This window comes from Lynx canadensis, chromosome B2 (assembly GCF_007474595.2).
Source record: "Lynx canadensis isolate LIC74 chromosome B2, mLynCan4.pri.v2, whole genome shotgun sequence".
Lineage (NCBI taxonomy): Eukaryota > Metazoa > Chordata > Mammalia > Carnivora > Felidae > Lynx > Lynx canadensis.
In genome coordinates this window covers 77847795-77874490 of record NC_044307.1, presented here as the reverse complement: position 1 = coordinate 77874490, position 26696 = coordinate 77847795, and positions in this window count along the sequence as shown.

Genomic DNA, 26696 nt, shown 5'->3' with positions numbered 1-26696 from the left:
AGGTTGATGGTTGGCAGTCACTAATCTGGGAGCAAAATAAAGAGCAGGGACTAGAAGTCTCATCATTCAGTGTGCAAATTCTCCCTTAATTCCCTTGAGTCCATCACTTCACCCCCACCCTCTACCTGGAATTTCCCATAACCAGAGACTTTTGGATATTACTTCCTCACATTTGAACTTTGACCTTGGTCTTTTGCTTACCTCTGATTATGACACATTTCTAGGTTCCATGTCAAGTGGCAGTTTGCTTCATAAATCCTGTTTGCAGATTCAGGTGGAAACCTCCTCTGCCCTACCAAGTAAATGGCTATCCTGCTGTCTACTTTTCATCTTCAGAAACTTTTTAGACATTTCATCTGTTGTTTTCCTTCACCTCCTGTTTACAAAATTATAGCAGGTGTCAACCTATTCCTTAACAATTGAGTCTGCAATGCACAAAATAATCATTTTATGTTAGTCTAGGTACTCCAAAAAGTAGGCTCAGACACATATCTATGAAAGAAATGGGGCAGGAGCTTGGAGAGTATGGGAGAGCCATCAAACTGCAATGAAGGTGAAGGAGAGATGGAAGGAAGAAAGTTTGAATGGAAGCATCTTAGGATGCAGTGCAGTTGTAAGAGAAGTTCAACAAGGCTGTCGGGGCAGGGGGTGGTTCTTAAGGCAAGTTCACTGGTCAGTAGAGTTCCACATCTCTAAGGCATAGACCCACCTTGCCATTCCTGCCATTCTGTCACTGTCTGGGATCAGTCCATTGAAAGCAATATGGGGGTGGATTTCACAGTGTAGCATCTAGCATCTTGGCCAGTAATGCTTTCTGCAGTTGGAGATCTGAAAGGCACATTCTTATGGCCACCACACAGCTGAAACATTGAAGAACATAGGAAAACACATTCCTGTGACAGCACATAGTATTGCATCAGTAGTTAAAATCAGTATCTGCTGGAGATAAAAACACCTAAAATAGCATTTGTGCTTAAAATAGCATCTGTGCTCTGGTTTAGGGGTCAATAAACTACAGCCTGTGAGCCAAATTCAGCATGTTGCCTGTTTTGTAAATACTATTCTGTTTGAACACAGGCACACCTATTTATTATTATGTACGGCTGCTTTCACACTACAGTTCAGTTTCAGAGTTGTGACAGAGACCATATGTATGGTTTGCAAAGCTGAAAATATTTATTCTCCATCCCTTTACAGAAAGTTTGCAGACCACTACTCTAGTTTAAAGCTCGTTGTAATTTAATTAGAGAAGACTTTGTAAAATACACTGCTTTCCACACTTTGCACTCCCAGCTGAAGTTTTCAAGAGTCACACACTAACACAATGACAGAGAGAAAAGAATCCTGGAGAAAACCATCACAACCCCAACTTTTCCCAATGTAATGAAGTGCAAGATAATTGTCAGGGTCCATGCTAGTCACTGGGAATATACAGATAAAGACATGATCTTACTTTCAAACAGCCCAGAATCCAGCAAATGTGTTAACAAATCACAATAAAGTAATGTAACATCTGCTCTAAACAGGGTGTAAAAAGCATTTAGAAAGCAAGGATGAAAATTCACGCATAGACTTGAATAAAATATGTCAAATTAAACATATGCATTTATTCCCTGCCACATCCACAAAATATACCACTAAGATGATAGTAAAAGAACTGTAAAACACACATACACATGTATACATGTACTCAGATACATGTATATATTTGATTTTAGAAGCATATAAATCCAGAGACACATATATAGGTATAGCAAGTAACAGACTAGGAAAAATATTCAAATATACATGTTTGACAAAAGTCTTGTATCCAGAATATAACTCTTATAACTCAATAAAAATAAAACAGCCCAATAAAAATGGACAAGAGATTTGAACAGATTCCCCACAAAAGCATATAAGTAGCCAATAAGTACATGAAAAAGATGCTCAATATCATTTGTCACCAGGGAACTGCAAATTAAAACTACGATGAGATACTACTATATACCCACCAGAATGGTTAAAAATAAGACCTTTGACATTGCCAAGTTACCAAGTGTTAGAATGTAAAGCAACTGGAATGGTCATATATTGTTGATACTATATGTGATGGTTAATTTTATGCATCAACTTGACTGGGGTCACAGGGTGCCTAGATATTTGGTCAGACATTATTCTGGATATATTCCTGAAGATATTTTTAGATGAAATTAACATTTAAATAGGTAGACTGAGTAAAACAAATTGCCCTCCCTAAGGTGAGTGGGTCTCGTCCACCAGCTGAAGGACCGAGTAGAACAAAAAGGCTGACCTTTTATGAGAGCAAGAGAGAACTCCTCCTGTCTGACTCCTTTGACCAGGGAGATAAGTCTTTTCCCACCTTCAGACTCAAACTGAAACTCTTTGGTGTCTCGAGCCTGCTGGCTTTCAGACTAGAGTTATACCAACTCTTCTCCTGGGGCTCCAACTCATCAACTGTCTATCTTGGGACTTCTCAGCCTCCATAATCATGTGAATCAATCACTTACAAGTCTCTTCCTACATGTATGTACATCCTATCTGTTCTGTTTCTCTGGAGAACTCAGACTAATATACTATGTAAAATGTAAAATGGTACAATCACTTTAGAAAACAGTGTACCAGTTTCTTGAGAAAAGTTTACATTTGGGGACATTTTTTTAATTAGTTTGAAGAAAACTTGCCTATAATCTAGTCTTTCACAACCAGGCAGAAGGGATTAGGGAAATGGAGCTAAAGCTTATAAAATGCTGAAAGCCAGCCCCAAACAGCAATTCATATATTTTCAACATTCACCGCATTGCTCTGTGTGTTCCAATAATCTGCTGTGACCTACTTCCTAAACTACAAAAATAAACTGTATGAAATTTACATGCCAGAATTTAGTTCTTATTAAGTATAGCAGTGTATTTCTTTTAATGGAAAAGTAATTGAAACCTAAAACAAATTAGGTAATAATATCTGCACAAGAGTGTGGTGTTTTTTTAGCTGCATGTGCCTTGTTGTACTTAAAGTAGACCAGTCTCATCATGTGATTAAGGATGTAGAAGTACGTTGTAAACTCTAAAGGGCTATGTAAGTGGTAGGTACAATTCCCAGTCTAACAAAGCATAAAATTGCCCAATATCAATTGTGATATTCCTGAGAATATTCCCAGTAGCTGCAGCATAGGACCTCCAGCCTCACACAGCATAGAGCTTGGAATATATTCCCTTTTATCTCTACCAGTTACTTCTTTATTTCCCTCTCTCTCTCTCTGTGAGATCAGTTGTTGTCTTATCTGTTCCTGAATAGCTACTCTGCTCTTTCTATCTGGAAACAGTTAGAATTCTCCCTTAATCTGTTTAGACTTTATTAGACTTTATTAGACTTCACTTCACTTTAACATATCTAGGTATGGATTTTCCCTTACCTATCCTGTTGCTCATTCTTTAGGCATTTACAATCTGAAGTATTTTTCTTTAATTCGGGGAAGCTGATTGCCAATATTTCCTCAAATATTTTCCCTCTTCTACATATTTTTTTCTTCTGGCACTCCCATTTCCCAGATGTCATCATTTATATTGCTTTCCTACATATCTCTTGTTATTAATATTTATCATGTTTTATCTCTTCATTTTTTCCTTCTTCATTTAGAATGAATTCTACAATTTGACCTTCCAGGTTTATTCCTTTCTCATATCTATCCTGCTATTTACCTCATTCATGTGTTCTTTATTTTAACTCTTCTATTTTTCATACCTACTAGGCCTTTTCTATGACTTCTTATTCCTGAATCCTATCTCGGATTAATAATATAGTCCCATATCTTTGAGGATATTAGGCTTATTTTAATTGTTTGGACCCTGTGTCTATGAGGCATAGATTGATCTATTTGTAGTCTTACTTTTATGTGATCATACTCCTCAGATTCAGTTATTTTGACTAGGTGAGCTTCTGGTTCATGAAGGGTATCACCTCTTCTGATAATGAGATTTAGGGAGAAGCAAAGACCAGGTGTTAGTTTCATCCCTTCTGGTAAGTGAAAAGACAGAGAAGGAGTGGAGCCTCTTACTTGTATCCCTTCTCCCCCCAGATAGCTCCTCAGGCCAGGAATTTACCTTAATTTTCTGAAAGAAGACCCACTGGGAAAGCATACATAGGCTTCTCATTCTATTACCCACCAGCCCTCCCACCAGGTTTGGAGGCCAAGTGGGTAAAAGACTGATACCCAGGATGGTCAAATACCCACACCATGTCCATCAGCTCCTTGCCCTAAGCAAGTCCTTTTGGTGCTTGGATTATCAATAGTCACTGAGTGGCCTAGGTTGTTCCTGCCAACTCTGGCTGCAGTGGCAATGGGGCGATGAGGTCCCTCTCCTGGCAGAAGAATGAAGTATCTTCCACCTGCTCCCTCTATTGCTGAGCCGCCCTCACCCCCAGAATGGCCCCACTCTGACGGCAGCACAAGGTTTCACTCTGTTCTGCTTAGCTCCACTGATCTCAGCTTCCTTCTCACTTCCATAATTTCTCTTGCACACATTTTGGTGAAAGGGAACCAGAAACTCACCTTACCAAAATCTGAAAGCTCTCATTTTCTGATTTTTCTACAATAAATGTATATTATTTGTTGACTATTTTTCAAGATTATGCAAAAAAGCTGTTAGTGTCTTTTTAGTCTTCATTAAGAGGGAAGGAGAAAGGAACAGATTAAGCAGTTATTGAACATATGATATCTGTCAGGCATGTAGTTTAGTTAATAATGCCTGGTACCAATAGGCATAATCACAGGTAAAATATTGTTTGCAGTTAGTTGTATCTGAGACAGGCATCACCATTGCTAAGCCAAAGTTTTTCTAAGAGAAGTCACACATATGAATTTTGGTGATCAGAGTGTATGCATTAGCAAAACAATGGATAAATTCATTATTCACATTGATCTCTCGTTATCTGCAAACCACAATGGCAAAATCAGAGTGGACTATATTAAAATTTCTACAAAACCACCTCCATCTTCAAAGAATTTACTATTCAGTTGGGAATGCAAGGCATATGGGTTCAAATCAGTTTAACAAATAGGTATTAAGAACCTAAATAATGTGAAAGACTCAGATTTTCTGGGAGAAGGGAAAGGACGTTCCATGTTCAAGAATCAGTCCAAAATATTTTGGAAAGGTTCTCTCATTAAAATTATTTTCTAAATATAGAAACTTATGGAAATAATATACCTTATTTTCCTTTCATGTGTTAATCTGTAGATTAATGATTCCAAAGTCTCACATAAGAAATTCAAAAATAAATTTTCATTGTGATATTGGTACAAATAGGGATTGCATCATTTTAATAAAAATATTTTTAAAACCTAGAAGGAATCATAAGTTTAGCATTTGGGGGCTCTTAGAAAATTCCTGGAATAATCAATAAATGCTGAATGCCAAACTTTAACAAAGCATTTTTTCCTGCCCTTAGCTAGCTGTGTAACTTAAAAACAAAAAATTGAATGTTGCTTTCTTCTACATTTTTATTATGGAAACACCAAACACACAAAAGTAGGGAGAATAGTACCGTGAACTTCCAAGGCCTCATCACCCAGCTTCAGTAATTACCAAACCATGACCAATCTTGCTTCTTTCTCTATATGCCCCAACTTCCCCTACTTAGATTATTTTGAAGCAAATTCTAGACATTATATCATTTCACCTGTACTTTAGTTTGTATACCCCAACTACATATAACCACCACCATCATCATATTGCCCAAATTAAAAATACCTAACATCATTAAATTTTGTCACTGTCCACAGTCCCTCGGTTGTCTCTAATAGGGTTTTTTTATTCTTGATTTTGTCTTTAGAATTCCTTTGAATCAAGATGGAACCAAAACTTGTTTCCATTAACCAAATGTCGATTGGTTAATATATCTCTTAAATGTCTTTTTTTTTAATTTACCTCCAAGTTAGTTACCATATAGTGCAATAATGATTTCAAGAGTAGAATCCAATGATTCATTCCCTACATATAATAATACCCAGTGCTCATCCCAGCAAGTGTCCTCCTCAATGCCCTTTACCCATTTAGCCCATCCCTCCACCCACAACACCTCCAGCAACCCTCAGTTTGTTCTCTGTATTTAAGAGTCTCTTATGCTTTGTCTCTCTCCTTGTTATTATATTATTTTTGCTTCCCTTCCCATATGTTCATTTGTTTTGTATGTTAAATTCCACATATGAGTGAAGTCATATGATATTTGTCTTTCTCTGACTAATTTTGCTTAGCATAACATGCTCTAGTTCCATCCACGTTGTTGCAAATGGCAAGATTTCATTTTTTTTTATTGCTGAGTGATACTGCATGGTGTGTGTGTGTATACATATATATACACATCTATATATATGTGAAGAAGATTGTATATAAATATATATCTTGTCTGTCATATATAAATATACATCTTCTTCATCCATTCATCCATTGATGGACATTTGGGCTCTTTCCATACTTTGGCTATTGTCGATAGTGCTGCTATAAACATTGGGGTGCATGTGCCCCTTTGAAAGAGCACGTCTGTATCCTTTGGATAAATACATAGTAGTGCACTTGCTGGGTTGTAGGGTAGTTCTATTTTTAATTTTTTGAGGAACCTCCATAATGTTTTCAGGGGTGGCTGCACCAGTTTGCATTCACACCAGCAATGCAAAAGGGTTCCTCTCTCTCCACATCCTCACCAACATCTGTGGTTACCTGCCTGAATTGTTCATTTTAGCCATTCTGAGTGGTATGAGATGGCATCTCATTGTGGTTTTGAGTTGTATTTCCTTGCTGATGAGTGATGTTGAGCATCTTTTCATGTGTCTATTAGTCATATGAATGTCTTCTTTGGAGAAGTGTCTATTCCTGTCTTTTGTCATTTTCTTCACTGGATTATTTGTTATTTGGGTGTTGAGTTTGATATGTTTTTTATAGATTTTGGATACTAACCCTTTATTTGATATGTCATTTGCAAATATCTTCTCCCATTGTTTCCTTCTCCATGCAGAAGCTTCTTATCTTGATGAGGTTCCAATAGTCATGTTTGTTTTTCTTTCTCTTGCCTCTGGGGTCATGTTAAGAAGTTGCTGAAGGTGAGGGCTGACTGGATGTAATGACCACAAGGGTGGAAGAAGCAGAAGGATAAATAAGTGATATAGAAGATAAAATTATGGGAAATAACGAAGCTGAAAGAAGAGGGAAAGGAAAGTATTATTTCAAAAATATAGACTTAGGGAACTCAGCAACTCCATAAAATGTAATAGCATTCATATCATAGGAGTCCAGAAGAAGAAGAGAGGGAAAAGGGGACAGGAGGTTTATTTGAGGAAATTATAGCTGAAAACTTCCCTAACCTAGGGAAGTAACTAAACACCCAAATCCAGGAGACACAGAGACCTCCAATCAAAATCAACAAAAACAGGCCAAAACTAAGGCATACTGTAGTAAAATTAGCAAAATATAGAGATAAGGAAAAAAAACAACCCTAAAAGCAGCAAGCAAAAAGAAATCCTGAACTTAAAGGGAAGACAAATAAGGTTAACAGCAGACCTTTCCACAGAAACTTTGCAGTCCAGAAGAGAGTGCCATGATATATTCAACGTGCTGAGGGGAAAAATATGCAGCCAAGAATTCTACATCCAGAAAGGCTATCATTCAAAACTGAAGGAGAGATAAAGAGTTTCACAGACACAAACTAAAGGAGTTTGTGACCACTAAACCAGCCCTGCAAAAAATATTAAGAGGGACTCTTTGAGTGGGAAAGAAAGACCAAAAGCAACAAAGCCTAGAAAAGAACAGAGAAAATCTCCAGAGACAATGACTTAACAAGTAATAAAATGGCACTAAATTCATATCTATCTATCAATATCACTCTGAATATAAATGGACTAAATGTTTCAATCAAAAGACATAGCGTATCGAATGTATTTAAAAAAAAAAGATATTCTGCCCACAAATGACTCATTTTAGACCTAAAGACACCTGCAAGTTGAAAGTGGGGATGGAGAACTATCTATGATGCTAGTGGATGTCAAAAGAAAGCTTGAATACTTATGTCAGAAAAACTAGATTTTAAACCAAAGATTGTAACAAGAAATGAAGAAAGGCACTACATCATAATAAAGGGGACTATCCAACAAGAAGACCTAACACTTGTAAATTATTATGACCCCAACTTGATACGCCCAAATATATAAATCAATTAATAACACACAACAAGGAATTCATTAATAATTATACAATAATAGGAGAAGCCAAGATGGCGGAATAGCATGGAAGTTTTTTGTGTATCTCGCGTCCATGAAATACAGTCAGACCAACACTAAACCATCCTACACATGTAGAAAACTGATTGGAGGATTAACACAACAATCTGCACAACCTGAACCACAGAATTCAGCAGGTATGTTTGCGGAGAGGTGAATTTGGGGAGCGAGAAGCCCCTGAGGGCAGGGAACCGCTTTTGTGGGCACAGAGAGGACTGGGGAGGGGGGGAGAATACAGGAAAAGCACCCTTCCCCAAAAGCATCTGGAGAGAAAGTTGAAAATTGGAAACAGCTGCAGGGACTAAACTAAAAAGGGAGAAAGGATAAAGGATAGGGTTTAAATTCCATTAAGACTATAAACAAGGGGAGCCCAAAGTCTGCAACTCTGCAGCTCAATACCTGGTGGTGCTCTGCTGGGAAGGGTGAATTCCTGGGACCTGAGTGGGGGTCCAGGAGGTTCTCAGGCCATATGGGGAAAAGCAGTTCCACTGCTGGAAGGATATTTGGTAGAGACTGTTGAAGCCACCTGGTCCCAGCAGACCCCAGAAAAAGGCTACATTCGTTGGTGCTGGAACAAGGACGTTAAGGGTGAAGACTGGTGCCAGATGTGTGTTGTGATTTTCCATAATCCCTGAATTGCCACTGCTACACTATCTCGCAAACTTTTTGTGAGGTGGGCTGGCACCTGCCCACAGTCTTGGGGCACCAGCAGCAGCAGGGTCAAGCAAGCGTTCCTGGGTGCAACCGACATTTGGCCATTGCTCATTCAGCCATTGCTCAGTAAGACCCTCCCACAGAGGGGTGGAACAGGTCAAAGCCACAGTCCTTCAGAAGAAACGGGCTGGGGAAAACAGCCACATCTGAGACAAAACTCGGGAGACAGGTACTGCCTGGGGCTTGGTCACAGACAGTGAAAAAGCAGGGAGTGGATGAACACCAAAGACAGAGGACGGGTGCGCAATTGCTGATCTGGGAGAACAGACTGGGTAGTTGGGTGACGCCATTTTCACTGCTCCCGCGCATGCACACACGCACCTACGAGCCCTGCAACAATCCACCCCAGTAGGCTAGCAGCGCCATCTAGTGGAGAGTGGGGCCGTTACACTGAGCCCCGCCCAACTGAGCCAAATTTGCTCTTCAAGAACACAAGTCTCACCACAGGCTTATTTTATGCACTGTAAAGCACAATATAGGCTGACTTCTAGGGGAAAAAGAAGTAATTTCAGTCCTATTTAAATCTGTTAGCAAGTTCATCTATTTAATTTTCCTTCTTTCTTTCTTTTTTTCTTTTTCTCTTTTACACTTCATTTCTTCTCCTTGAATACAGAAAGAGAAAACATTCATTTTTAGTTTCAATTTTTATTAAAAAAATATTTTTTTAATTTTTTACTATATTTTTTACTTTTATGTAAATTTTTTCAAATTCTATTTTACTTCCATCATTTTATTTTAGTCTACTTCAGTGTATTCACCTTTTCAAATTTTCAAATGATTTCCTTCTTTTTTCTTTTCTTTTTCATTTCTTTTCTTTTTCTTGAATGTGTAAAGAGAAAAAATTCATTTTTATTTTTAACTTTTATTAAAGATATTTTCTTTATTTTTTTACTATATTCTTTACATTTGTGTATATTTTTTCAAATTCTGTTTAACTCCTATCATCTTATATTAGTCTACTTCAGTGTATTCATTTTTTCAAATCCTCAAACAATTTCATTTTTTTCTTCCCCCCCACCTCTCTAATCTGTCAAATCACTTTCAACACTCAGACCAAAACACACCTATGATCTAGCATCATCTAATCGATTTGGATGTGTGTGTGTTTAATTTTTTAATTTTAATATTTTTTAATTTTATTTTTTTAATTTTAATTTTTCTACCTCATTAATTTCTTTTTCCCTTCAAAATGACAAAATGAAGGAATTCACCCCAAAAGAAAGAGCACGAAGAAATGACAGCCAGGGATTTAATCAACACAAATACAAGCAAAATGTCTGAACCAGAATTTAGAATCACGATAATAAGAATAGTAGCTAGAATTGAAATTAGATGAGAATCCCTTTCTGCAGAGATAAAAGAAGTAAAAACTAGCCAGGATGAAATTAAAAATGCTATAGTTGAGCTGCAATCACAGATGGATGCAGCAGCAGCAAGGATGGATGAGACAGAACAGAGAATCAGTGATATAGAGGACAAACTTATAGAGAATAATGAAGCAGAAAAAAAGAGGGAGATTAAGGTAAAAAAGCACAATTTAAGAATTACAGAAATCATTGACTCATTAAAAAGTAACAACATCAGAATCATAGGGGTCTCAGAAGAGGAAGAGAGAGAAATAGGGGTAGAAGGGTTATGCGAGCAAATCACAGCAGAAAACTTTCCTAACCTGGGGAAAAACACAGATATCAAAATCCAGGAGGCACAGAGGACCCCCATTAGATTCAACAAAAACTGACCATCAACAAGGCATATCATACTCAAGTTCACAAAATACTCAGGCAAGGAGAGAATCATGAAAGCAGCAAGGGAAAAAAGTCCCTAACATACAAGGGAAGACAGATCAGGTTTGCAGCAGACCTATCCACAGAAACTGGGCAGGCCAGAAAGGAGTGGCAGGGTATATTCAGTGTGCTGAATCAGAAAAATATGCAGCCAAGAATTCTTTATCCAGCAAGGCTGTCATTCAGAATAGAAGGAGAAATAAAAAGTTTCCCAAACAAAAATTAAAGGAGCTGGTGACCACTAAACCAGCCCTGCAAGAACTTTTAAGGGGGACTCTCTGAGGGGTTAAAGATGAAAAAAAAAAAAAATATATATATATATATATATATATATAAACACCAAAAGCAACAAAGATTAGAAAGGACCAGAGAACACCACCAGAAACTCCAACTCTACAAGCATCATAATGGCAATAAATTCGTATCTTTCAGTACTCATTCTAAACGCCAATGAACTCAATGCTCCAATCAAAAGACATAGGTACAGAATGGATCAGAAAACAAGATCCATCTATATGTTGTTTACAAGAGACCCATTTTAGACCTAAAGACACCTTCAGATTGAAAATAAGGGGATAGAGAACCATCTATCATGCTATTGGTCAACAAAAGAAAGCCAGAGTACCCATACATATATTAGACGATCTAGACGTTAAAATAAAGACTGCAGCAAGAGATGCAGAAGGGCATTATGTCACAATCAAGGGGTCTATCCACCAAGAAGACTTAACAATTGTAAACATTTATGCACCAAATGTGCAAGCACCCAAATATATAAATCAATCACAAACATAAAGAAACTCATCAATAGTAATACCATAATAGTAGGAGACTTCAACACCCCACTCACACCAATGGACAGATCATCTAATCAAAAAATCAACAAGGAAGCAATGGCTTTGAATGGCACACTGGACCAGATGGACTTAACAGATATATTCAGAACATTTCATCCTAAAGCACCATAATATACATTCTTCTCCAGTGCACATGGAACATTCTCCAGAATAGACCATATACTGGGACACAAATCAACCCTAAATAAGTACAAAAAGATCAAGATCATACCGTGCATATTTTCAGACCACATTGCTTTGAAACTCAAAATCAACCACAAGAAAAAATTTGGAAAGGTAACAAATACTTGGAGACTGAAGCACATCCTACTAAGGAATGAATAGGCTAACCAAGAAGTTAAAGAGGAAATTGAAAAGTATATGGAAACCAATGAAAATGATAGCACCACAATCCAAAACCTCTGGGATGCAGCAAAGGCGGTCGTAAGAGGAAAGTATATAGCAATCCAGGCCTTCCTAAAGAAGGAAGAAAGATCTCAGATACACAACCTAACCTTATGCCTTAAGGAGCTGGAAAAAGAACAGCAAAAAAAAAAAAAAAAAAAAAAAAAACCAAACCAGCAGAAGACAGGAAAATAAAGATTAGAGCAGAAATTAATGCTATTGAAACCAAAAAAAACAAAAACAAAAACAAAAACAGTAGAATATATCAATGAAACCAGAAGCTGGTTCTTTGAAAGAATTAACAAAATGATAAACCACTAGCCAGTTTGATCAAGAAGAAAAAGGCAAAGACCCAAATAAATAAAATCAAGAATGAAAGAGGAGAGATCACAACCAACACAAAAGAAATAAAAACAACAATAAGAGAATATTATGAGCAATTATATGCCAATAAAATGGGCAATCTGGAAGAAATGGACAAATTCTTAGAAACACATACACTACCAAAACATAAACAGGAAGAAATAGAAAACTTGAACAGACCCACAATCGGTAAGGAAATAGAACTAGTAATCAAAAATCTGCCAAAAAGCAAGAGTCCAGGGCCAGATGGCTTTCCAGGGCAATTCTAGCAAACATTTAAGGAAGAGTTAACACCTATTCTCTTGAAGCTGTTCAGCTGTTCCAAAAAATAGAAATGGAAGGAAAACTTCAAAACTCTTTCTATGAAGCCAGCATTACCTTGATTCCCAAACCAGACAAAGACCACACTAAAAAGGAGAACTATAGGCCAATTTCCCTGATGAACATGGATGCAAAAATCCTCAACAAGATATTACCCACAAGATATTATTCACCACAACCAAGCAGGATTTATACCTGGGATACAGGGCTGGTTCAATATCCACAAAACAATTAACGTGATATATCACATCAGTAAAAGAAAGGACAAGAACCACATGATTCTCACAATAGATGCAGAGAAAGCATTTGACAAAATACAGCATCATTTCATGATAAAAAGCCTCAGGAAAGTAGGGATAGAAGGAGCATACCTTGAGATCATAAAAGCCATATATGAACGACCCAATACTAATATCATCCTCAATGGGGAAAAACTGAGAGCTTTCCCCCTAAGGTCAGGAACAAGACAGAAATGTCCACTCTCACCACTGTTATTCAACATAGTATTAGAAGTCTTAGCCTCTACAATCAGACAAGACAAAGAAATAAAAGGCATCCAAATCGGCCAGGACAAGGTCAAACTTTCACTCTTCGCAGATGACATGATACTCTATATGGAAAACCTAAAAGATTCCACCAAAAACCTGCTAGAATTGATTCATGAATTCAGCAAAATTTTAGGATATAAAATCAATGCACAGAAATCGGTTGCATTCCTATACACCAACAATGAACTGACAGAAAGAGAAATCAAGGAATTGATCCCATTTACAGTTGCACCAAAAATCATAAAATACCTAGGAATAAATCTAACCAAAGAGGTGAAAAAACATACACTGAAAACTATAGAAAGCTTATTGAAGAAATTGAAGAAGACACCAAAAAAATGGAAAAAGATTCCATGCTCCTGGATAGGAAGAACAAATATTGTTAAAATGTCAATACTACCCAAAGCAATCTACATATTCAATGCAATCCCTATCAAAGTAACACCAGCAGTCTTCACAGCTTCACAGCCGCTGGAACAAATAATCCTAAAATTTGTATGGAACCAGAAAAGACCCCAAAAAGCCAAAGCGATCTTGAAAAAGAAAACCAAAGCAGGAGTCATCACAATCCCAGACTTCAAGCTATACTACAAAGTTGTAATCATCAAGACAGTATGGTAATGGCACAAGAACTGACACTCAGGTCAATGTAACAGAATAGAGAACCCAGAAATGGATCCACAAACGTATGGTCAACTCATCTTTGGCAAAGCAGGAAAGAATATCCAATGGAATAAAGACAGTCTCTTCAGCAAGTGGTGCTGGGAAAACTGGACAGCGACATGCAGAATGAACCTGGACCACTTTCTTACACCAGACACAAAAATAAACTCAAAATGGATGAAAGACCTCAATGTAAGACAGGAAGCCATCAAAATCTTAGAGGACAAAACAGGCAAAAACCTCTTTGATCTTGCCCGCAGCAACTGCTTACTCAACACGTCTCCGGAGGCAAGGGAAACAAAAGCAAAAATGAACTACTGGGACCTCATCAAAATAAAAAGCTTCTGCACAGCGAAGGAAACAATCAGCAAAACTAAAAGGCACCTGACAGAATGGGAGAAGATATCAGCAAATGACATATCAGATAAAGGGTTAGTATCCAAAATCTATAAAGAACTCACCAAACTCCACACATGAAAAACAAATAATCCAGTGAAGAAATGGACAAAAGACATGAATAGACACTTCTCCAAAGAAGACATCCAGATGGCCCAACCGACACATGAAAAAATGCTCAACATCACTCATCATCAGGGAAATACAAATCAAAACTACAATGAGATACCACCTTATACCTGTCTGAATGGCCAACATTAACAACTCAGGCAACAACAGATGTTGGCGAGGATGTGGAGAAAGAGGATCTCTTTTGCATTGTTGGTGGCAATGCAAGCTGGTGCAGCCACTCTGGAAAACAGTATGGAGGTTCCTCAAAAAACTAAAAATAGAACTACCTTACGACCCAGAAATTGCACTACTAGGCATTTATCCAAGGGATACAGGTGTGCTGTTTCGAAGGGACACATGCACCCCCATGTTTATAGCAGTACTATCAACAATAGCCATGGTATGGAAAGAGCCCAAATGTCCATTGATGGATGAATGGATAAAAATGTGGTATATATATATATATGCAATGGAGTATTACTCAGCAATCAAAAAGAATGAAATCTTGCCATTTGCAACGACATGGATGGAACTGGAGGGTATTAAGCTAAGTGAAATTAGTCAGAGAAAGACAAAAATCACATGACTTCCCTCATATGAGGTCTTTAAGAGACAAAACAGATGAACATAAGGGAACTGAAACAAAGATATTATAAAAACATGGAGGGGGACAAAACAGGGGAGACTCATAAATATGGAGAACAGACTGAGGGTTATGGGAGGGGTTGTGGGAGGAGCGATGGTGTAAATGGGTAAGAGGCACTAAGGGATCTACTCCTGAAATCATTGTTGCACTATATGCTAACTTCGATATAAATTAAAAAGAAAGAAAGAAAGAAAGAAAGAAAGAAAGAAAGAAAGAAGAATAAATAAATAAATAAATAAATAAATAAATAAATAAATGAATAATAGAATACAATAATAGTAGGGAACTTTAATTCCTCACTTACCTCAATGGACAGATCAACCGAGCATAAAACCAACGTGGAAACAATGGCTTTAAATGACACACTGGATCAGATGGACTGAACAGATAACATCCTGAACATTCATCCTAAAGCAGCAGCATACACATTCTTTTTGAGTGCATATGGGACATTCTCCAGAGTTGATCACATACGGGGTCACAAATCAGACCACATCAAGTACAAAAAGACTGATATCATACCATGCAAATTTCAGACCACAATGCTATGAAACTGGAAGTTAAGCACAAGAAAAAATTTGGAAAGACCACAAACACATAGAGGTTAAACAACATCCTACTAAAGAATGAACAGGCTACCCAGGGAATTAAAGAAGAAATTAAAAAATACATGGACACAAATGAAAATGAAAAGATGACAGTCCAGAATATTGGTATGCAGCAAAAGCAGTCATAAGAGGGAAGTATATAGAAATATAGGCCTACCTCAAGAAGCAAGAAAAATTTCAAATAAATAACCTGAACTTACACCTAAAGGAGGTAGGAAAAGAACAGCAAATGAAGCCTAAAGCCAGGAGAAGAAAGGAAATAATAAATACTAGAGAAGAAATAAATGTTAAAAAAACAAAGAAGCAAAAAAACAGTAGAACAGATCAATGAAACTCAGAGCTGCTTCTTTGAAATAATTAATAAATTTGATAAATCCCTAGACAGACTTGTCAAAAAGAAAATAGACCCAAATAAATAAAATGAAAGAGGAGACAGATCACAACCAACACCACAAAAATACAAACAATTATAAAAGAATATAATGAAAAATTGTGTGCCAACAAATTGGGCAATCTGGAAGAAACAGACAAGTTCCTAGAAACATGAACTACCAAAACTGAAACAGGAAGAATTAGAAACTTGAACAGACTGATAACCAGCAAAGCAATTGAATCAATAATCAACAACCTCTCAACAAACAAAAATCCAAGGCCAGATGGCTTCCCAGGCAAATTCTACCAAACATTTAAAAAACAGTTATTGACTATTCTTCTCAAACTGTTCCAAAAGATAGAACTGGAAGGAAAAATTCCACTTCCCAAAGTTTATAGCAACATTATCAACAATAGCCAAACTATGGAGAGAGCCCAAATGTTCATCAACTGATGAACTGATATATATATATATATATATATATATATATATATACACATATATATATATACACACACACACATATATATATAGTATTATGTATATACAATGTATGTATATATTGTATTGTATATATACAACAGAATATTACTCAGCCATCAAAAAGATTGAAGTCTTGCCATTTGCAACAACATGGATGGAGCTAGAGTATATCATGCTAAATGAAATAAATCAGTTACAGAAAGAGAAATACCATATGATATCATTTATATGAGGAATTTAATAAACAAAACACATGAATATGGAGGAAAATAAAGGAGAGAAAACCATAAAACAGACCCCTAACTATACAGAACAAACTGAAGGTTGCTGGAAGGGAAGAGGGCAGGGGGTGGTGGGCTAAATTGGTGATGAGTATTAAAGAAGTCATTTCCTGTGATGAGCACTGGGTGTTATATGTAAATGATAAGTCACTAATTTCAACTCCTGAAACAAATATTACACTGTATGTTAACTAACTGTAATTTAAAACTTGAAACAAACAAACCTCTGAAACAAACAAACTGAACAAATATTACACTGTATGTTAACTAACTGTAATTTAAATAAAAACTTGAAACAAACAAACAAACCTCTGAAACAAACGAACTGAACCTCTGTATCAGTTTGGGTAGTACTGACATCTTAACAATATTAAGTCTTCCATTCCATGAACGTGGGATATATCTTTTCATTTATTCAGGTTTTCTGTTATTTATGTCAACAACAATATACAAGTCTTGTACCTCCTTAGTTATATTTATTTGTTCATTTTGTTGTCCATTCTTTAATGCTTGTTTTTGTAGTAGTAAATATTCTCTAGTGTAGCATTTTACCATTTTAATGATTTTACTGTATTTTTTAGTCATATCTAGTGTTTGCTCCTATATGTTAACTTATCAGATTCACACAAATTTAATTCCAGTGAGATAGATAGATAGATAGATACAGGTAGTTATAGATATGTGTGTGTGTGTGGGGGGGTGTGTGTGTATATATATATACACATATATATATAGTATTTTCTTCCTCTTATAATTTTACTGTTATAAATATTACATCTATAATTTTATAAGCCCAAAACTAAATTCTTAATTATTATTTTATATAATATTCTAAATAATCTGAGAGAAAGAAGAGAGCAAGTATATACTTATAGCTTTTGTTCTATTAATCTTCTTTATCTTTTCTGTATCTCATCTTTTGTTTTTGTAGATTCAAATAACCATCTGGGGTTATTTCCTTAGCTCAGTACAGCTTTGTTCCCACCTAGCTTCTTTGTGATATTAGTGGCAAATATATTACATTCCGATGTGCTACAGGTCCAACAATATATTATATACATATTGTTTATATAATGCTTTTTAAATTAGTTGGGAAGAAATGATAAATATGTATTTATATTCTCTTTTAACTACATAATTACATAATTGCATTTGTGAGTGCTCATTGTATTTTTATGTGTATTCAAATTACCATCTGGGGTTACTTGCTTTCAGCCTGAAGAATAACATCCTTTAGCATTTTTTGTAAGGTGGGTCTCCTAGCAACAAATTCTCAGTTTTTGCTCACCTGTCTCTATTTACATGTCTTTATTTCACCTTCATTTTTGAAAGATAGCTTCACTGGATATAGAATTCTTGGTTAGCAGTTTCATTTTTTGAGCACTTTGAGTATGTTATTCCACTGCCTTCTGGTCTCCACTGGAGTTCATTGAGCTTCCAAAATGTGTAGGTTAATGTTTTTTAATAAATTTCGGAGGTTTTCAGCCATTATTTCCTCAAATATTTTTTCTGTTCCTTTCAATCCTTTCCTCCTGGTTACTGGCATTATACATATATTGATGCACTTAATGATGTCCCACATTTCTGAAGCTCTGTTGGTTTGTCTTCATTCTTTTTTGTCTCTCTTCTTCAGACTGCATCATCTCAATTGACCTGTTTTCAAGTTTGCAAAGTTTCTTCTGCCAGTTTAAATCTGCTTTTGGACCCGTCTAATGAATTTCTCATTTTAGTTGTACTTTTTAAATGCAGCTTTTCCATTTGGCTCTTTCTTCTAATTGTATCTGTTATTGATCTATCTTCTTACCTTCCTCTACATCTTCAATTATGGTTTCCTTTAATGTTCCTTGAACCTATTTATAGCAGCTACTTTGAATTCTTTATTAAATTCAATTATCTGGTCACTTTCACAAGCAGTTTCTATTGCTTGTTGTTTTTTTTCAGAGTATGGGTCAGACTTACCAGTTTCCTTGCATGTCTCATGATTTTTGTTGGAAACCAGTCATTTGAGATAATATATTATAGCAACTCTGGGTACTGCCCCTGCCTTCCAAGACTTATTGTTATTTTCTTGTTCGCCTGTTTAGTGACTAGCTGGATTATTTTAGTGAAGTCCATTTCATCCCACAGCATGAAAAGTCTGACGTTGATTCTAATAGGGGACAGCCTTGGGTATGTTCAGTCACCCTGGGATAATACTGCTTTCAGTGTGGCTCTCTCTGACTGTCTCTTTCTATTAATTGCTGGTTTATAGCTCTGTTGTTTTAATAATTTCCTGGGGCATAAAGTGCCCCACAACTGTCTAACCAAACGCAATCAGAGCCCCACTTTTCTTAACAGTGTCTTGCTCAAAATAGAACCTCTATCTCATGAGTGGGATGGGAAGAAAGGATTTGGCAATCTTAGCAATATTCACCCAGAACTTAGTCTCAGCAATAGTTAGCTAGGGGCAGGATGAGAAACGATGAAATCCTTACCCTCCAAGAAGATAGCCCTCTGACCATGAGTTAAGGGGAAGGGGCCCTGTGTTCTTGGCTGCACCAGTCTGAGGAGTAGTTTCTGTCTTGCTGAGCAGAAGAGGGGACGTGGGTGTAAGTCTTCATTTAAGTACCATAGACCTTCACTATTCTTACCAAGTTTTAATATATCTTGAATAAATATTTGCTGTATTCCCTTAAGGACATTTACATAGACTTTAGCTGGGTAGGTTTTTAAAAATCATTTCACCAGTTTCACTGGAGAGCAGATCTATAGATCTCCTCATACAGTCATGCAAACTATTTAGACTACTTAATTCTTCAGTATGCTGAACTATTTGGTGAGTTTTCAACAGTCTTAATTTATTCTACTCACATAGATTCTATTATGAATAGAATATGCAACAAAAAAGAATGGAATGTGGATCAAGAGGGACAGGTAAAAGAAACAGGCATAATTCCTAGGAACTATCTTCTTGCTACTGGTTCAACTTCAAGATTAAGAATGAGTGATGGTGGGTAGGTTAGTTAACTTGAGCTGCCTATAGGTTTTTCTAGACCATATGACTGTTTCTGCTTTAAGGGAGAAATTTCAAACAGACAAGGTCAAAGGTAAGGCCAAAACACTGCTTTCACTGTTTGGATGATTATACTGTTTGCCAATTCTTCAATTTGTTTTTGTGAGGCAGGAAACACTGAAGAATTCAAGGTTCCTATAGCAACTTTTTAGTTTCTATATCAGCTGTACTCATTAGCTACTCTGGAGAATGATCTGAGGTCTGACTTCTTAAAGAAAACAATTTTTTCTTTCTCTGGAGTCAGTGCCTGGTCTAGGTTCCCACTGAAATTTGTCATCCCATATTCCACCACTGTGGTTGTATGTGCCCTTAAGAAGCATATATGCTAAGTATATGCTACTTAGTTTCTCTCCTTTTAGATATTTTAGAAAGGATTTGTGTCCTCTCTGTCAGCTGTCATGTATTTTAAAGAGGAAAAAAAAGTCCCCCTAAATTATGTTAAATTATGCAGTTTTTTATTCCATTATTCTTTTGTAACTGGATAATAATAATGAACATTTTTTTCCTCAAAATCTTTAATTTCTGTCAATAAAATTTCCTAAATCCCTTGAACAGCATAGGAACAGTTCCTTAATCTGTCATTTTACCCTTATAATTCCACAAGAAGCTTTATCTGCAGATGAATGTAGTTTACCCTTCTAGTACATGTGAGGTGTGGTTAGAAGTGTTTTGAGGGGCACCTGAGTGGCTCAGTCAGTTAAGCATCCAATTCTTGATTTCAGCTCAGGCCATGATCTCATGGTTCCTGAGATCAAGCCCTGTGTAGGGCTCTATGCTGACAGTGTAGAGCCTACTTGGGGTTGGTTCTCTCTCTCCCCCTGTCTCTCTCTCTCTCTGCTCTTCTCCTGCTTACATGTGCATTCTCTCTCTCTCTCCCCCCTCTCTCTCTTTCTCTCTCAAAATAAATAAACATTTAGAAAAGAAGTGTTTTGAAAAAACAAGCCATAGCATTTGTGCATGTATAGAGATAATATTTGAAAGTAAGAAATATTTGGTTTAGAAGCAAAGAAAAACTTTGAAGAACATGAACCATGTGAATAACAAAGATTGATTTGAACCATGATTTCCCTTAACCACAGCATTAAATAATAAGTTGCCTATTGTATCCAAAGGCATTAATATTGCTCTACCATTTGGGGTGTTTCTTCAAGAATGAAAAATCCAATCCCATTACTTCTACCCAGTCTATTGCCTGGCACTGTTATGGATTTATCAAATGACTATTAACATTTTTTCAGTGCTTACAATGTTCCAGGTGTTGTTTTAAGTGCTTTACATGCACTAAGTTTCACATTTTGACCCTAGGAAATAGTCATTCTTATTATTTCCATTTTACAGATCATTGGAAATATGTACTTTGACTCAAGAGTCCATGCTTTAAACACTAAAATATAGCATTGCATAAAATAATTGCTATGTTTGAGAACATCTATAATATAGAATAGAGCAAAGCTCAGTGACCCCCTCCCACAAATATTTGACCTAAGTGTTAGAATTTGAGGGACCCCCAATACATATCACTTCCATTACCTAAGTTTTTCACCAACTGAAATATAAAATGAAATTGTAAGGCATATGGAAGCAGAGGAAAGGTATTACTTTTATTACTGATATAGGTGATATTGAAAAATGTAGCTTCCATCCATAGGGCAAGTCTCAGAATTAGAAAGGATTAAATACCTGTTCCTGGGAGTCTTCATGCATAGAGCCTGCATCTGTAAAACCCATGTATAATGCAGGCATTTGTAAACCTCCATGCATGGTGTCCACATCTATAAAACTTACAGTCTGGAGAAGCAGACCAAGACAAGGGCCAGCTCCCAAGATGAGGAAAAGAGAGGAAGGTTGAATTGCACTCATCCAGTTTTTCCTTCCAAACTCAGGAATTAAAGACACACCCCCTCCTATATTGTTTGGAGTCAAACTGAATTCAACAATATAAATGAGTTCCTATCCCAATATTTTTCATAGTTTCAAGATCTGTAATCTCAAACCCTCCCTAAAAGCACAGTTTATAATATTCACAACAAGAGAATGCAGCCTTCCTTCCATCATTAGTGATGAAAACAAATTCTTCCAATTCTTACAAAAACCACTATTGTTAGCTGGTTCTATACTCCAGGGCAAAGAGTTTGTGTCTTTGCTTGCTTTAAGTGGAATTTGTCCCAGTGAGAGCTGATGCTGGCAACGCTCCTCTTAGGTGCCTCGACAATCTGAACTCCTCCTTCAAGATGTGCTCTCTTGTGGCTTGACAAAATAGAATAAACATAGAATCTGGAATTTGGAGTTCTGAATTAAATTCCACCTGTGCAGATTTCTAAGTGCCCCTTGAACACATTGCATAATCTTGCTGAATCTTACTTTTCTCATGAATAAAGCATAGATAATGATAATAAAAAACAAATCTCAAGGGGTAATCCTTATAGGATCAGATGAGATCATAAATTTTGGAAAGTAAGGAGCACCATATAAATATAAGTCATCATTACCTAGCCCTGAATAGCATTAATAATTGTTATTGCTATTATTGCAATTGAATTTTTAAAAATATTATTCAGTATTGCCAGATTTAAGAACACTCCTGGCCAGATCACATTTCTAAAATGTAACTGCTGCATCTAGAAATATTAATTATTAGAAATGAAAATAACAGTAAGCCTATAAAAGTTTCATGTTGGCCAACACACTCTAAATAATTAATTTATAATTCTTAGTTCTTAAACCTTACCCAATTGAAGAACTGTGTGACATTTAAAGAAATTGTTTTTATGAAGTCCAGTATATCTTAGGGTTCATACAACTGACTTTCTATATAGAAGATGGGCATGGCATAATTGTCTTTTCATATATTCAAGTTTATTTTATGTAAGAGGTAGTCTCCCCTAGCTACAGCCTGGCCTTAAGAGAATATTTTACAGGAAAGATAAAAGGGGAGACAGTTTTGTCTGTCACTCATAATATTTATTTTTACCAGATTAGAGTCTGATTTGGTAGAGAATGCTGAGCATATAGAGCCAAATGTTGAACAATTAATTACTCTATTCCTTTAGGATCATTTTACTTCCACAGTTAGTATTGTAGTTCTTCTGAGATCAACCTAATTGGCATTTAATTCTAAGTTGAAAGCACAAAATGTTCTCTCAAGCCATTCTTCCACAATGTGAATCTCACCTATGAAAGCCAAAATTAAAGTACCTAATGCCCAATTTTTGTGACATACTGAGTGAAGAGAATTGTTAAGAAGCCTGACTTGTCATTACACCAGAGGGAAATGTAAATTGTTCAAGTCAGCCAACCAAAATGAAAATCTGTATATTATATAGTGGTTTATCATGCAAGAACCCAGCTGCTCCACAGTAAACCTGAACTCTATGGTATGTGATGTGTCAGTCTAGAACTAAGATGGAACACTGAATCTATTCTCTTGGATGTACTCCTCCAAAAAATGCCAGTACATAATGGTTTCATAAGGTTTGTATTTCTTTTCACTATACAAGTATGAAAAGAGAAGGGATTCAGTCACTCCCTAGTCTTTACCCTGTTCAGTGGTGTAGATATTGGCCTTTGGTGTCCCAGAAACCTAATCCTTCTCCACAGAGAACCAGACTGTCATTCAGAGAAATCTACTTTCTCTTTACAGGCTTTCACATATTTGAAAATCACCATCGTGTAGCCTGTAAATTTCTCTTCTCTGGATGAACATCCCAGTTTCTTTTCACCTTTTCTCAGAGTTTGCTGTAAGTCTTCCTTCACTTCTTTATAGCTGGCTTCAAGACCTCATTAAATTTGTCAGTGTCAAAGTGTGCTACAAAGGAAGTTAAGACTGCTTCAGGCATGATCTGGTCATCATGCGCTACAATGACATTAAAGCCTTTGTTTGAAACATCAGATTTCTATTAATGTAACTAGAGTATGTTAGCTTTTTTATACCCCCTTCCCACTATTGACTTGTATAAAGCTCAAACTAAAAGTCAACTAAAAATCTTTTTCTAGGCACTGCTTTTATGTCACAGCTCCACCATTATGCTTTTGTGCTACTGGAGACAGGTGAGGCATGGGTTTATTTCACTTTGTTTTTTCTTAAACCTAAGTAAAAGCCTTTATATTTATTTATTAAATTTTATATTTTCTGAAATACCATACCTCCATAAAGTCAGGGTCCTTGTTCACCTGGTTTACTACTGAATTACCCTAATTTCTGGCATATAATAGGCACCCAATACATTTTTTTTCAAATAAGTGTTTAAATAAATAAATCTGTCCCAATGTTCCAGGCTACTAAGGTCTTTACTTAGATTTTGGTTTTAGTCGCTAATGTATTATCTTTGGCTTCTAAATTATGTCATCTGCAAATCTGATCGATATACTCTACATTCTCACTCAAGTCATTAATACAAAACTCCACCAGTATTTGGTCAAAAACAGAGCCCTCACGTGCATTTTGATAGACCTTCCTCCTGGTCAATGTAGGCCCATTAAATAGCAGACTGAAATGAGAGAAATGAAATTTCTCCTTGAGAGTCAAATCACAAATCAACACCTACAAACAAAGTAGGGATAGCCAAATCACCTTAAAAAGAAGGAATGCACCCGGGCCTATATGATGTGCCCAAAACCTGATCAAAGGTACCAACTCATCTTAAGAACATATCTGTCAGAAGTGTATTGGGGAAAAGTAAGACAGTATTGAAGATCACATCCAGCCAGATCAATCACAGAATGTTTACTTTGAAGATGGACAACACTGGGCTTTGAGAGCTTGATGCCATTAAATGTTGGGACCATTTGACAAACTCCACCTGTTCTGATACTGTCATTACCAAACTACCTGCCTCACCACCTGCTCACTGTGTGACTCTGGGTAACTCATATAAACATTGTATTCCTTCAGTTCCCCATCTGTAAAATAGAGATACTTATCAGACCAACTTCATGGGGTTGTTTGAGGATCAAATGGAGTAAATATATATAAAATCTGGCTATAGAAGCCTCTCATAGTAGTAGTAAATGTTAGCTATTGAAGAGAGAGGTGTGGGTTAGACTTATATGATAAGGTCCAGACAGATACTTGGTTGATATTTCACATTGTAAATTAACAAACTGCATGAACACAAGAGGCAGATTCTTGTAATTATAGCTGGGATACAGGAGACAGCTAACTGGGAGTTTCTTAGCTTGCATGTTTGAGGTGTTCTGAGAACCCAGTGAATAGGGTCTTCTTGGAAGCCCCTACCTTTAATTTCTTTTCAAATTTCCACAGAGTATAATTTTGTATTTTGACCAAATCTGAAAGCTTTTGTATTATTTGTGGGGTTTTAACTCATTCATATCAATAATCAAAATTAATAACCTGATATTAATTATATGGACTTATTTCATGTCTTCCAACTTAGTTTTCTGATCTTATTTTTATTGCCTTTTGCCATATGAACCACAATTTCTTTGTTCATTTTTTTGTCTTCAAGTGATTTAAAATATAGATGATATTGTTTTCACTTCTAGTAGGTTTTGGGGGGAGGTGGTGGGGGGTGAGGAGAGATGTAGTTTTTTTCACCCTTAAACAAGGAGAGAACTACCAAGGCCTGATGCAGGAAGCTTCTTGGTGCCCTGTGTCATGGGCTTGTTGGTAGAATCCCAGAAGCAGCCTTTCATTTTCTTCTTGCACACACAGTGCAGGACAATTAAGAATCCCCCTCGTCTTTGTCTGGTTCTGGCCTTTCATCCCAACTGCTATGTTTTCTGCTTCCCCATTAAGTATACTGAATTATTAGACTAATGTCTCCAAAGAAATAAAGAACCAAGGAAGGCAGGGAGAACAAAAGATGGAATGGTCCTGGCCACCTTAAAAAGCAACTTAAGGGGTAACTTCCTCTATAGGAAGGGTAACTTCCATTAATTTTACAAAGACACTATATCTTTGAGGCACAGATATCAAAAACACCCTACCATCTTCCTGACTTCTACTCCACACTACATCTTCAAGTGGTAGAAATACTTCTTAAAGCCTGACAGACTATCAATCACATACTCTGTTTCAACCAGAATTAGATTTTTCCATCTCTCTCCCCATTTCAAGAGTGTTGCAATAGGAAGACAAGGAAGAAAATCAGGCACATCTAGTCAGTTGTCAAATTCCTTTCTGTTTTCCGCTATTTCTGAGGGTGGTTATATTGTGAAAACAGAGTAGATTGTATTGTTTTATAAGCCAGGAGAGGCAACACGACATAGTGGTGAAAAACATAGGTTTTGGAGTCAGATAGGAACTGGCTCAAATTTTAGGTATTAAGGTATAGAATGCCTAACTTATAGTATTTTTGTAAGTAATAGAACATAAATAAGAGGTTTATACTTAAAGTCACTCAAAAATACTTACTATGGTTTCTTCAAAATACTGTGAGTACTTTTAGGAGCTCCTCTCTCCAATCAGCAAGAGATCTGGAGAGGATGTAGGATAAGCAGCCCAGTCCTCCTGCTCCCATGTTAAATCAAAGCAGCTCTGCTTCTGTCTATTCTGCTTCTGTATGGTATTTTTTTTTTAATTAAAAAAAAATTTATGTTTATTTATTTTTTAGAGAGACAGAGCACAAGTGGGCTTGGGGCAGAGAGAGAGGGAGACACAGTATCTGAAGCAGGCTCCAGTCTCTGAGCTGTCAGCGCAGGGCCCAATGCGGGGCTAGAACCCATGAACTGTGAAATCATGACCTGAGCCGATGTTGGATGCTTAACTGACTGAGCCACCTAGGTGCCCCTCATTTGTTAGAAATTTCTTCTAATCAATAAGTCTCTTTGGTTAAGCAAATTTGAAAATCACAATTGAATAATCCAATGACTTGAAAAGACTGA